Below are 10,895 nucleotides of genomic sequence, written 5' to 3' on the forward strand. Positions count from 1 at the left end.
GGGGTGTTCTGCTGTGTTTATACAAGGCTTGAGTGGTGCACAGTCCACGTCTGCGTATATTATTATATTATGTTTCACAAAACTTATATTGCAAACAAAATATAAACTAAACATGCTTCTTTAAAAAAATATTTAAAAACATAGTAAATTGATTAAAATAGATAATAAATAATGAAATAAATTAATTAAAGTAGACAATAAATAATGCAATAAATTTCTCTGTCTTGCTTTTTTTAATAAAAATCCATTTTTAAAATTTATTAATAAAATTTAGTTTTTCACTTAACATCTTGCATTATTTTAATCTCCTCCTCCTTCCTCTACTCAACTCTCATCCACACGGTATATCTACCATTCAATTTTGAATGTTTTTTTGTTGAACTACCAGTTTTGGTGGTCAATAAATAATACATATATTTTCTCTCTTTTTTATGGCATTAAATATCTCATATCAAATACTAAATAAAAATTCTAATAAAGACTGTATTTTGTTTTAAATTAGGATGTCTTTAAAAATACTGTGTCAGAAACGTTGATATTAATTTTGAAGCTTTAGCGGAAAGAACTGATACCCACAACTTTTGAAAACCAAATTCATATCAAATGAATTTTTTTTTCCTTAGGCTAAATCATTAGTTTTGTTTTGTTTAATAAAAGTTCAAGTTATTACATAATTATTTAAACATGATCTGCATCTTTATTAATACGCATAGCGATTTTTTTCATTGACTGTCTACTTTTTTTTTACAATATTCATTATTATTTGTTTGATTCCTACATTGTAGAAACTCTTAGAAAAAACAAATTGCTATATAACTCAAAGGCATAAAAGAATGCAAATAAGGGAAAAATAAAAATTGTTAAAATTAGTATATTTGCAATTATATACAAACATGTTATTAACCAGAAGTTAATGTAAGTTTTTTTTTAGAAGGTAATGTAAATTTATGACATAGATGAACAATGTACAAATAAAACAGGGTTTTTGACTATCATGGGTCAATTTTTTTTGCTTTTTACCAAAATATTGGGGTCCGTTCAAAAAAAATTACAAATTTAGGTAAGTCATGCCAATTCGGCACGACTTTATATGCACAAATCGTCCCAATTAGGCACGACTTCTGCTCTGTCATACTGAAGTCGTGTCAACTTGGCACGACTTCTGCCACGTCATAATTTGTTTAGTTCTAATTAATCTCTTCTCATCATTACTTGTTCTGTAAAATCATTACTTCTTCAAGCTATTTATTTTGCAAATTCACAACAATAATTCTCTATTTATTTTCCAAATACAATAAATTTTCATTTATCTATTTATTTCCAAGTTCAATAACAGTTTTCTTCATTTTTTAATTAATCAAATAATCAAGTTATTGTATTACATTACCGTCAAACATGATGCATACACGATTATCCAATTTTTTGTTCCTTAAAACTAACACTCTTAGAAAATTATGTATCAAATTAATTTTTAACATTATATAACTTACTACCCAATATATAAACAATAAAATTAAAAAAACTATGACGTGGTAGAAGTCGTGCCAAGTTGGCACAACTTCAGTATGACAAGGCAGAAGTCGTGCCTAATTGGAACGATTTGTGCATATGAAGTCGTGCCAAATTGACACGACTTGCCTAAATTTATAATTTTTTTAAACGGACCCCATTTTGGTAAAAAAGCAAAAAAAATAACCCCATCATAGTTAAAAACCCAATAAAATATATATAATATTCTTCTGAAGATAAAAATACATATGATGACTAAGTATCAATAAAAGTAGCATATATTATTATTAAAGAAATTAAAATAATCACAGATGTTAGTGATGGAAAATACTTTGTCGCTCTCTACTTGTTTGAGTTTTTGCTTTGTTCCGTTCCTGTTGTTGTCGCCATTGCTGTTGGTCTCGTGTCACTCTTTATCACCACCGTTATCTTCACGCACAAGGTTGGTGGTGTTTTAAATTTTTTTGAATTTCTTTTTAATGTTACGAATTTGTTTGTTTTTTATTTATTATAATTTGTATATTTAAAATTTATATTATTTTTTGTTTTTAGTTTAGAATATAATTATTAAATTATTAGATGGTATATATATATATATATATTATTTAATATTTATAATTAATTTAATGATTTTTAATTTGTATATTTAGTATTTAACATTGGAGTGACTTCTGGTTCTAATGCTTAGACATTTAACCGCTATCTCATAATTATTTCTCGTATGAGGCTCTACATTTTGATTAATTCAAGGGTTGATGTGTCAGAGGTCGATCGGAACATGCTCTGGGAGGATGTTCAGGTAAGCTTTACATTATTATCGCTATAATCATTAGAAAAAACAAAAATACACATACATGGACTAGTTATATCCATACCAAAGTAGAGAGAGGTTAGAGAGAGAGAGAGGGAAAGGTAAGGTCTTTTTCATGGCTGATACTTCGTTTTTCTTCACTAACATTTCGCCTGGTCATGAAGAAAAGGAGCTTTGGAATATTTTCCAAAGATGGGGAAGAGTACTTGACGTTTTCATACCCAAAAAGCTTAATTCTAGAAAACAACGCTTTGGGTTCGTAAGGTTCCATGGGGTGAGGGACGTCTGCGAGTTAGAAAGAAGGTTGGATGCTATTTGGATTGGGTTATGGAAATTATGTGTGAACATAGCCAGATACCGTAAGAAAGAACAGCCAAAGGAAGTGCGTAATTAGAACCGGAGGGTGGAGGGCTCTAAAAAGGTTTGGAGCCAGAAGGAGATGCACCGTTAATTCGCATAAGTGGTTATGTGTGGGAGTGCGAGTTCTTCTCCGGGAAAAAAGAGTGACGGTGAACAGAAGGAGTTCGAAGATGCTATACCTTGTTTTAAGGCCGAGGTGGAGCCATCCTTGTGGCTTGAGAGTTGTTTTATTGGGAGATTCTCGAAACTGTCCAATTTTCAAGCGGTTAAGGAGAGTGTTGTGGTGGGTGGTTATGGTTCGCTAAATCTTAGTTATCTTGGGGAGAATTTTATGTTGTTAGCTGGTGATGGTGAGACTTCTGTTGCGAAGATCATTGATGGTAACAAAGAGTGCTTTGGGGATATCTTTGATTCTCTTGTCCCTTGGGATAATTCATTCTCTGTCACTGGTAAAGTTGCTTGGGTTCGAGTTAGGGGTATACCATTGATGTTTTGGAATAGACAATGCTTTGAACTTATTCGGGCATTAGTAGAAAAGTTAATCGAGGTGGATGAGGCAACTGAGGCACGAGAGACCCTTGAATTTGTTAGATTACGGATCAAGATTCCAGCGGGCGGGAGTGCAAATGTGGTAAAAAGTATTAATATTAATGATTATCGGTGTCAGATTACCTTTGAAGAAGATATGTACTATCCTTATTCTCAGCTCGGTTGCAATAAGTGCATGGAATGGGGGCAGTTGTCTGAGGGGATTTCTGAGGCACGCTATTTAGTCACTGATGATGAAGGTGTGAATGAGTCCGTGTTCTCGGACCTTGGAGGAGAAGGTGATGGAGTTAAGGGCAACATAGATTTATTGGAAGATCCAGAGTTGGTAGAATATTGTTCTAAAGTTGGTATAGACCTAAAAAAGGAGGAAGTGCCAGTGTTGGGAAGTCAAAACAGTGAGTGGGAAAGGTTGGGAAGCCAAAACCGTGCATGGGAAAGAATGGAGGTGGGCGGTGCACTTAATGGGATCCAAAACCACGTGTCAGGTGGAGTAAATGAGGGTAGCTCTGGAAAAGAGGGGGGGTGGTCTGATGAGTTTATTTGTGTTAGGTCAACCTTGGCCCAAGTACACTTGGTTGGTGGGGCGGAGCAGTCACTGGTTTCAGACCCAATTGTAGACGTGGCAGAACATGTAGGACAAGAGTCCAAGCGGTAACGCCCTAGTTGGTACGACAATCAGCGACGACACGGTGTTGGTATCTCTTGCTCCAACAACGACGGTTGCTCTACCTACGGAGGGGTATTCGAGCAAAGTGAAGATGAAGGTTGATGGTGACACTGTTTTTGTTACGTCAACGACAACAGAGTCGACGCCAATTGGGCACCATTTGGGTGCGTCGCCGTGTGACGAGGTGGCAGTGAAGCCCGTTTACAGAGACGAAGGGTTCGAGATCGTAGGCGGACGAGGAATTTTTTACGGTGAGTCTGTCGGTGGTTCGTCGGCGGTGGGTGGCTCAGCTGAAGCGATGGATAGAGGGGAATTGGACGACGATAACAGGAGCGTCGAGAAGGGGTCACTAAGGGCGATTGAGATGGTGTTTTCGGCGGAGGCAACAGGTGGAAAAAGACTTGGCAAGACATTGTTTTCCTCTAAAACCAGCCTTAAGAATATGGGGAAGAAAGTTGTTCCTTCTTCGTTGGCGGGTAAAAGGTTAGAAATTGTTGTCTCATCTATTTCTGACAATGATGTAAGGAACTATAATAATCGTTATTGGCTGGAAAATAAGGAATCGGAAGCCCAAAAAATTTGGAACATTGGAAAAGATCTGGGGGTTTTCGTTTGTTGGGAAGGAAGAAGTGGTAGTAAAAAATCTGCAAGCTTTGGAAGCTCGGGACAGAGATAACATGTTGCTCAAAATGAAGGAGAGTGTAGTGTCTGATGATGAAAATAATTAGTTTGAATGTGAGGGGGTTAGGAGGAAGTAACAAAAGAAGATATCTAAAAGAGTTGATTTTCAAAGAACATGTAGGAATGGTGTGTATTCAAGAGACTAAGTGTTCTGAGTTCGGAGAAGAGAATTGCTTCAATATGTGGGGATCTAATGAAATAGACTGGATTGAAAATGGGGCTATCAATAATGCAGGTGGGATTATTACATTATGGAGAAGGAGTTGTTTCCAATTATCAAGTTCTGTTAATGGGAGTAATTTCTCGATTATTGAAGGAGTATGGAAGGTTGGTGACGGAGTAAGAGTAACTATTGTGAATGTTTATAGCTCAGGTTCTTTAAAGGAAAAGAAAGCGATTTGGGATGAGATTAATGCTTATAGAGCATGTCAGTTAAACAGGATCTGGTGTGTAGTAGGGGACTTCAACTCAATCAGAACAAAGGAGGAGAGGAAAAGTTTGGTTGTGGGTTCGAATTATAGTAGAGAAATGCGGGAATTTAATGAGTTTATTGAAAAGGCTGAATTAATGGACATTCCGATGGTTGGTCGGAAATTCACATGGTACAAACCGAATGGTACTGCTAAAAGTAGAATTGATAGAGTCCTAGTATCTAAGGAATGGATGGAGGAGTGGCTGAATAGTAAGCAGATCGTACTTAGTAGATCTGTTTCAGATCATTGTGTTTTGGTAATTAAAGACTCTTGTCCGGACTGGGTTTGAAACCTTTTCGCAGTCTAGATGTTTGGCAAAAAGACAGCAGATTCAGGGATTTTGTTCGATGTAAATGGCTTAGTTATGAAGTTCATGGTAGAGGTTTGTTTGTGTTCAAACAAAAATTGAAGAAGCTAAAATTGGATTTAAAAGTATGGAACAGAGAAGTGTTCGGCGATGTTAATCTGACAGGGGAGATTTTAAAAAAGAAAATCGAGGATTTAGATGCTCGAGATGATGTTGGAGACTTAGATGAGGAAGGCAGAGTGGAGAGGAGGTCTTGGCTAGCAGAACAAAATTAAAATGCTTTTAGACAAGAAACGGTTATCCATCAGAAAGCTCGTCTTAAGTGGTTAAAAAATGGTGACCTTAATTCAAAGTTTTTTCATTCGGTTGTTAAATGGAGGAGGGCGAGAAACGGAATTAATGGACTGGTTGTTGATGGTCTTTGGAGTGAAGATAAGGAGGTGGTTAAAGGTAAGGTCAAAGACTTCTTCAAGGTCAGGTTTGAAGGTGTTGATGGGCTTCAAGTCAGGTTGGATAATGTGCATTTCAATTCTATTTTTGTTGCTGATAATGAGATGTTGGTTAGTACTTTCTTCGAAGAGGAAGTCAAGGAGGCTGTTTGGGATTGTGATAGCTCGAAAAGCCCTAGTCCGTATGGATTTAACTTTGGGCTCATTAAGTTTTGTTGGGAGTTTATTAGAGATGATATCCTACTGGCCGTAAACGATTTTGCTAGAGTCGGAAAATGGCCTAAGGGGACAAATGCGTCGTTCGTGTGTTTGGTCCCTAAGCTGGAGAATCCACAAAATCTATGTGATTTCAGACCCATTTCTCTGGTTGGGTGTCTATATAAGATCATATCGAAGTTGCTCTCTCTAAGGCTTAAAAAGGTGATGAGTAAAATCATTGACTCGAGACAGTCTGCGTTTCTTGCTGGTAGGGGAATCTTGGATAGTGTGTTGGTGGCCAATGAAGTCTTAGAGGAGGCAAAAAGGAGGAAGAAGAGCTGCTTATTTTTCAAAGTGGATTATGAGAAGGCTTATGATTCGGTAAGACGGGATTTCATCAGTTATTTGCTTGAAAGATTAGGTTTTTGTGAACAATGGATTGCTTGGATTAAATCCTATTTGGAGTCTGCAACGGTATCTGTGTTGGTTAATGGCATTCCGACTAAGGAATTCGTTCCTTCAAAGGGTTTGAGACAGGGAAATCCCTTGGCTCCGTTCCTTTTTCTTATTGTAGCTGAAGGTCTAGCAGGAGTGGTAAGGAATGTTGTCATGTCCGACTGGATGGAGAGTGTGGAGGTTGGGATGAATAAGGTTAAAGTTAATATGCTTCAGTATGCAGATGATACTTTGTTCTTCTGCAAAGCAACTTCCAAAAGTGTTTTTTGTTTAAAAACTATTCTGAATTGTTTTGAGCTGGCTTCAGGTCTAAAGGTGAACTTTCTGAAGAGTAGTATTGGAGGTGTGGGGGTTGATACTTTTACGATCAGATGTTTTGCAAAAATGCTTAATTGTGATGTGATGAAATATCCTTTCAAGTATCTTGGGATGTCTATTGGGGGGTGTCACAAGAAGGAAGCGTTTTGGGACAGGGTGGTTGAGAAGATAAAGGAAAGATTGGGAAGATGGAAAGGTAGAATTATTTCGATAGCAGGGAGGATTTGTCTGATTAAATTCGTTATTTCAGCTATCCCTTTGTTCTATATGTCTTTGTTTAAAATTTCTGCTATTGTTGTGAAGAAGATTGTGAAAATCCAAAGGAATTTCCTGTGGGGTTGGAGGTCAGGTGGGCGAAAGATTGTGTGGGCTTCTTGGGAGAAGGTGTGTGAGCCCTGTGAAACTGGTGGTCTCGGGGTTATTAATATTAAATTCTTCAACATTGCTTTGTTGGGGAAATGGATTTGGAGGTTGGGTTATTCCAAAGGTGGTCTGTGGAAGGAGGTGGTAGAATCCAAGTATGGGGGTTGGAGAAATTGGGCGATGGAGGAATGGGGGAGAGAATTCGATGACCGTTTTAGGTGGAAAGTCGGTAATGGGAAGGAAATTAGGTTTTGGGAAGATAAATGGGTGGGGAATTTAGAGTTGAAAAACAAATTCCCAAGGTTGTTCTCTCTATGCGGGGATAAAGATTTGTTGCTGGAATGTTGTGGGGTCTGGGAAGAAGGAGACTGGAGTTGGAAGTTGGAGTGGAGAAGAAATTTATTTGAATGGGAGAAGCCTCGGGTAGGCCAACTTTTTGAAGAGATTAGAGGGTTGAGTATTGTTCCGGATATTGAAGACTCGTGGGTTTGGAGAGATGGTACGTCTCCTGAATTCTCAGTTAAATCGGCTTATAGTGTTTTAAGGGGACATAGTGAGGGGGATTTGTCAAATTTGTACAATTTTTTCTGGAGTATTAAGGCTTTGCCTGCGGCCCAGGTTCTGGCGTGGAGGGTGTTAGAAAACAAGATTGCTACTAAAGTCAACTTGGCACGGCGCGGGGTGATGACTGACGTTTTAGTTTGTTGTTTTTGCAGGTTGAAGGAGGAATCTACTAGTCATTTACTCTTTGACTGTAGAATTGCTTGGCTCGTTTGGGGTCAATGTTCCGCGTGGTTAGGAGTGTCATCGGCCGCTCCCGTTGATCCTTTTGCCCACTTCAAGCAATTTTGTAATGTTATAAAGCCTTTTAACTCTGTCTTGGGAAGTGTGTGGATCTCGATGGGTAGAGAGATTTGGTGTCATAGGAACAAGGTTATTTTTAAAGGAGGTGTGGTGGATCATTCAGAGATCTTCACTTTGGCTCAATTGAAGGCTTGGTCCTGGGTAACTTCTAAAATACCTTCTGCTTGCTTTTCCTTTTCTGACTGGTGTCTTGTTCCTTTATTTTGTTTGAAATCGATTTAAATGGCCTGGTTCAGTTTAGGGTGATAGGTATCTTTATTTTGATGGATGTTGGTTTTTGTGGGCTGTTGGATTTGTAGTTGGGTTAGTGGCTAAGGTTTGTTGTTCTTTTGCTCCTTGTTATGGTCGTAGTGAGTTTGTACTGGGTTTATTTTGTGATTGTACGGGATTTGTAGTGGTAGATTATTTTTTACTCTCTCATTATGTTGGTTTGGGAGATCAGAGAAGTTGAATTTTATTGTATAGGTATGTATAAGGGTTGAATCACCCCTTAAGTGGTTCTTGTTATTCAATCCTTATTGTTGATAAAAAAAAATCGTTATAATATAATGTTTTTTAATATTCATTGATTAATTTTAATTTGATGTATTATTTTGCAGGCAAATTTTGAAATCCCTAATATGGAACCGCTTCGATCAAAGATTATATCAAATATCAGACTTAAATTTTGTAAGTTTAAGTCAACATTGACTACGAAATATATTTTTGGAAAGCTTAAAGACGAAAATCCTTGTTTAAAGTACAAACATATTGATGAATTTGATTTGATTTGATTCTATTTTAATTTGCAAATCTGCTTTAATTTTCGTTTATATTGGTTTATTGTGTTTATTTTGTTTATTATTTTATTTGCAAATTTGTTTTTATTTTATTTTAGATTTATTTTAAATTTATTTTCTTTTATTTGTTTTTCAATTTTAAATTAAAAAATAAATTATGTTACTAATAGTGGGTCCTTTTGTTAACCCTTGATTTAGCTGTCTTATATGATATTAAGAGGTCAAATTTCCAAAGACCAATTATTATTGAAGCAGAAATTGAAAGGACAGCTAAAAGAAATAGAAAGACAAAGGCAAAAGAGAAGCAAGGAGACACTAGAGAGGAATCCCCAAGCACTTCGTCTTTTCTCACTCATATTTTTCAGGAGGACAACAACATGTCAGAAGAGCAAGGACCACCTCCTAGGAGGACACTTGGAGATTATGTCATGTATCAAGGGTCAAGGCATTTTTCTAATATTGTAATACCTGCTACCGCCAAGGCCTTGGAAAAAACGTGTTTTTCCCACTCTCATCAATACCCATCAATTTACATCAATAGATCACGAGGATCCATATTTACATTTGTCTACATTTTCTGAATTGGTGGGAACAATGGGCTTCCTTTCAGATGATCTTGAAAATGGTTATATGCGTTTGTTTCATTTTTCATTAGCAGGTAATGCTAAGGAATGACTCAAATCACTTCCAAATCAAAGTCTCACTAGTTGGAAGGATGTAAATGAAAAATTTATGCAAAGGTTTTTTCCAATCTCTCATTACATCAAAGCAAAGTCTGAAATTTCTATTTTCAAACAAGAAGCAGATGAATTTTTTTGTGAGACATGAGAGAGATTCAAAATGATGCTTAGAAAATGCTCAAATCATGGGTTTGAAGATATTGCTCAACTGAGCATATTTGTTAATGGTCTCAGGTCTAATACTAAAATGCTTCTAGATGTTGCAGTTGGCGACATAATGATGGCTCTTGATATAGAACAAGCGACAAGGATTCTTGATACAATGGCATCAACTGATTATCAAGCACATCATGATAGACAAGGTATTCATAAGAAAGGGTTGTTAGAGTTGACTTCAGATGCACTCTTGGCTCATAATAAAATTCTGACACAACAGATTGAGGCATTAACTGCACAAATGGCTAAATTGCCTCAACAAATACAAGCCATGCAATTATCTCAGAGCCAGAGTCAATCAATCATGTTTGATTTTTGTGGAGGTGATTTATCCCAATAGTCATTGTTTCTATCAAAACAACTCATCTGAAGCGTAAGTAAATTACATGGGCGATCAGGGAAGGCAAGATGGTTTCTCCAACAACAATAATTATTCTCAAGGTTGGAGAAGCAATCAAAATCAAAATTTTAGGTGGAATCAAGATAGTGGTTCATCCAATAATCAAGGTCTTTTCCAACAACAATAACCTATATATCCTTCAGTTAAAAAATTGGAAGATACCTTGGAGAAATTCATGAAAGCTACTATGGCGAATCACGAGAATAATAAGGCAACAGTCATAAATATAAAAATGAACTTAAGACAAATTGCCAAACAATTAGCAAAGGAACAAAGTGGCCAGTTTTGAGCCAACGACCAAACCAACCCAAGAGAGCATTGCAATGAAATTTCCACCTAGTATGGTAAAATAATAAGAGAAAGGGATGGTAATAATGCAGTAGCTAAAAAAGAAGAAAAGAATGAGACTAGGGGGGGAGAGATGTTTTTGAAAAAGATTTATCATATCCTCATGCTTTTTCAAAAAAAAAAGAAAGAAACTTTATTTTATTTTTGATAATTTGCTTCCTAAAAACTATTTTGCAAGAATTTTGAAGCAAGATTCAACACTTCAGAGATTTTGAAAGAATATGAGCTATATTGAAGAGAGAAATATAAAATTAGAGGATAGATACAATGTCATTATTCAAAAGGGCTTGCCTAAAAAATCCAAGGACTCAGGAAGTTTTAATCTTCCCGTGTATAGGTGTTTTATCTGTGGACAATGTCTTGCTGGATTTGGGGGCAAGCATAAATCTAATTCCTTTGGCAATGCTGAAGAAAATAGGTGATCTGAAGGTTCAACCCACAGTTATAATTAGCAGACATATCCATCA

The 10,895-nt window shown here is 36.5% G+C and overlaps 1 pseudogene; it reads right to left on the reverse strand.

Annotated features, from left to right (window-relative positions):
• Positions 1-9,550: 9,550 nt before the first annotated feature.
• On the reverse strand, positions 9,551-9,656 carry LOC137836260 (small nucleolar RNA R71; annotated as a pseudogene).
• Between the last annotated feature and the right edge of the window lie 1,239 nt (positions 9,657-10,895).

This window comes from Phaseolus vulgaris, chromosome 5 (assembly GCF_000499845.2).
Source record: "Phaseolus vulgaris cultivar G19833 chromosome 5, P. vulgaris v2.0, whole genome shotgun sequence".
NCBI lineage: Eukaryota > Viridiplantae > Streptophyta > Magnoliopsida > Fabales > Fabaceae > Phaseolus > Phaseolus vulgaris.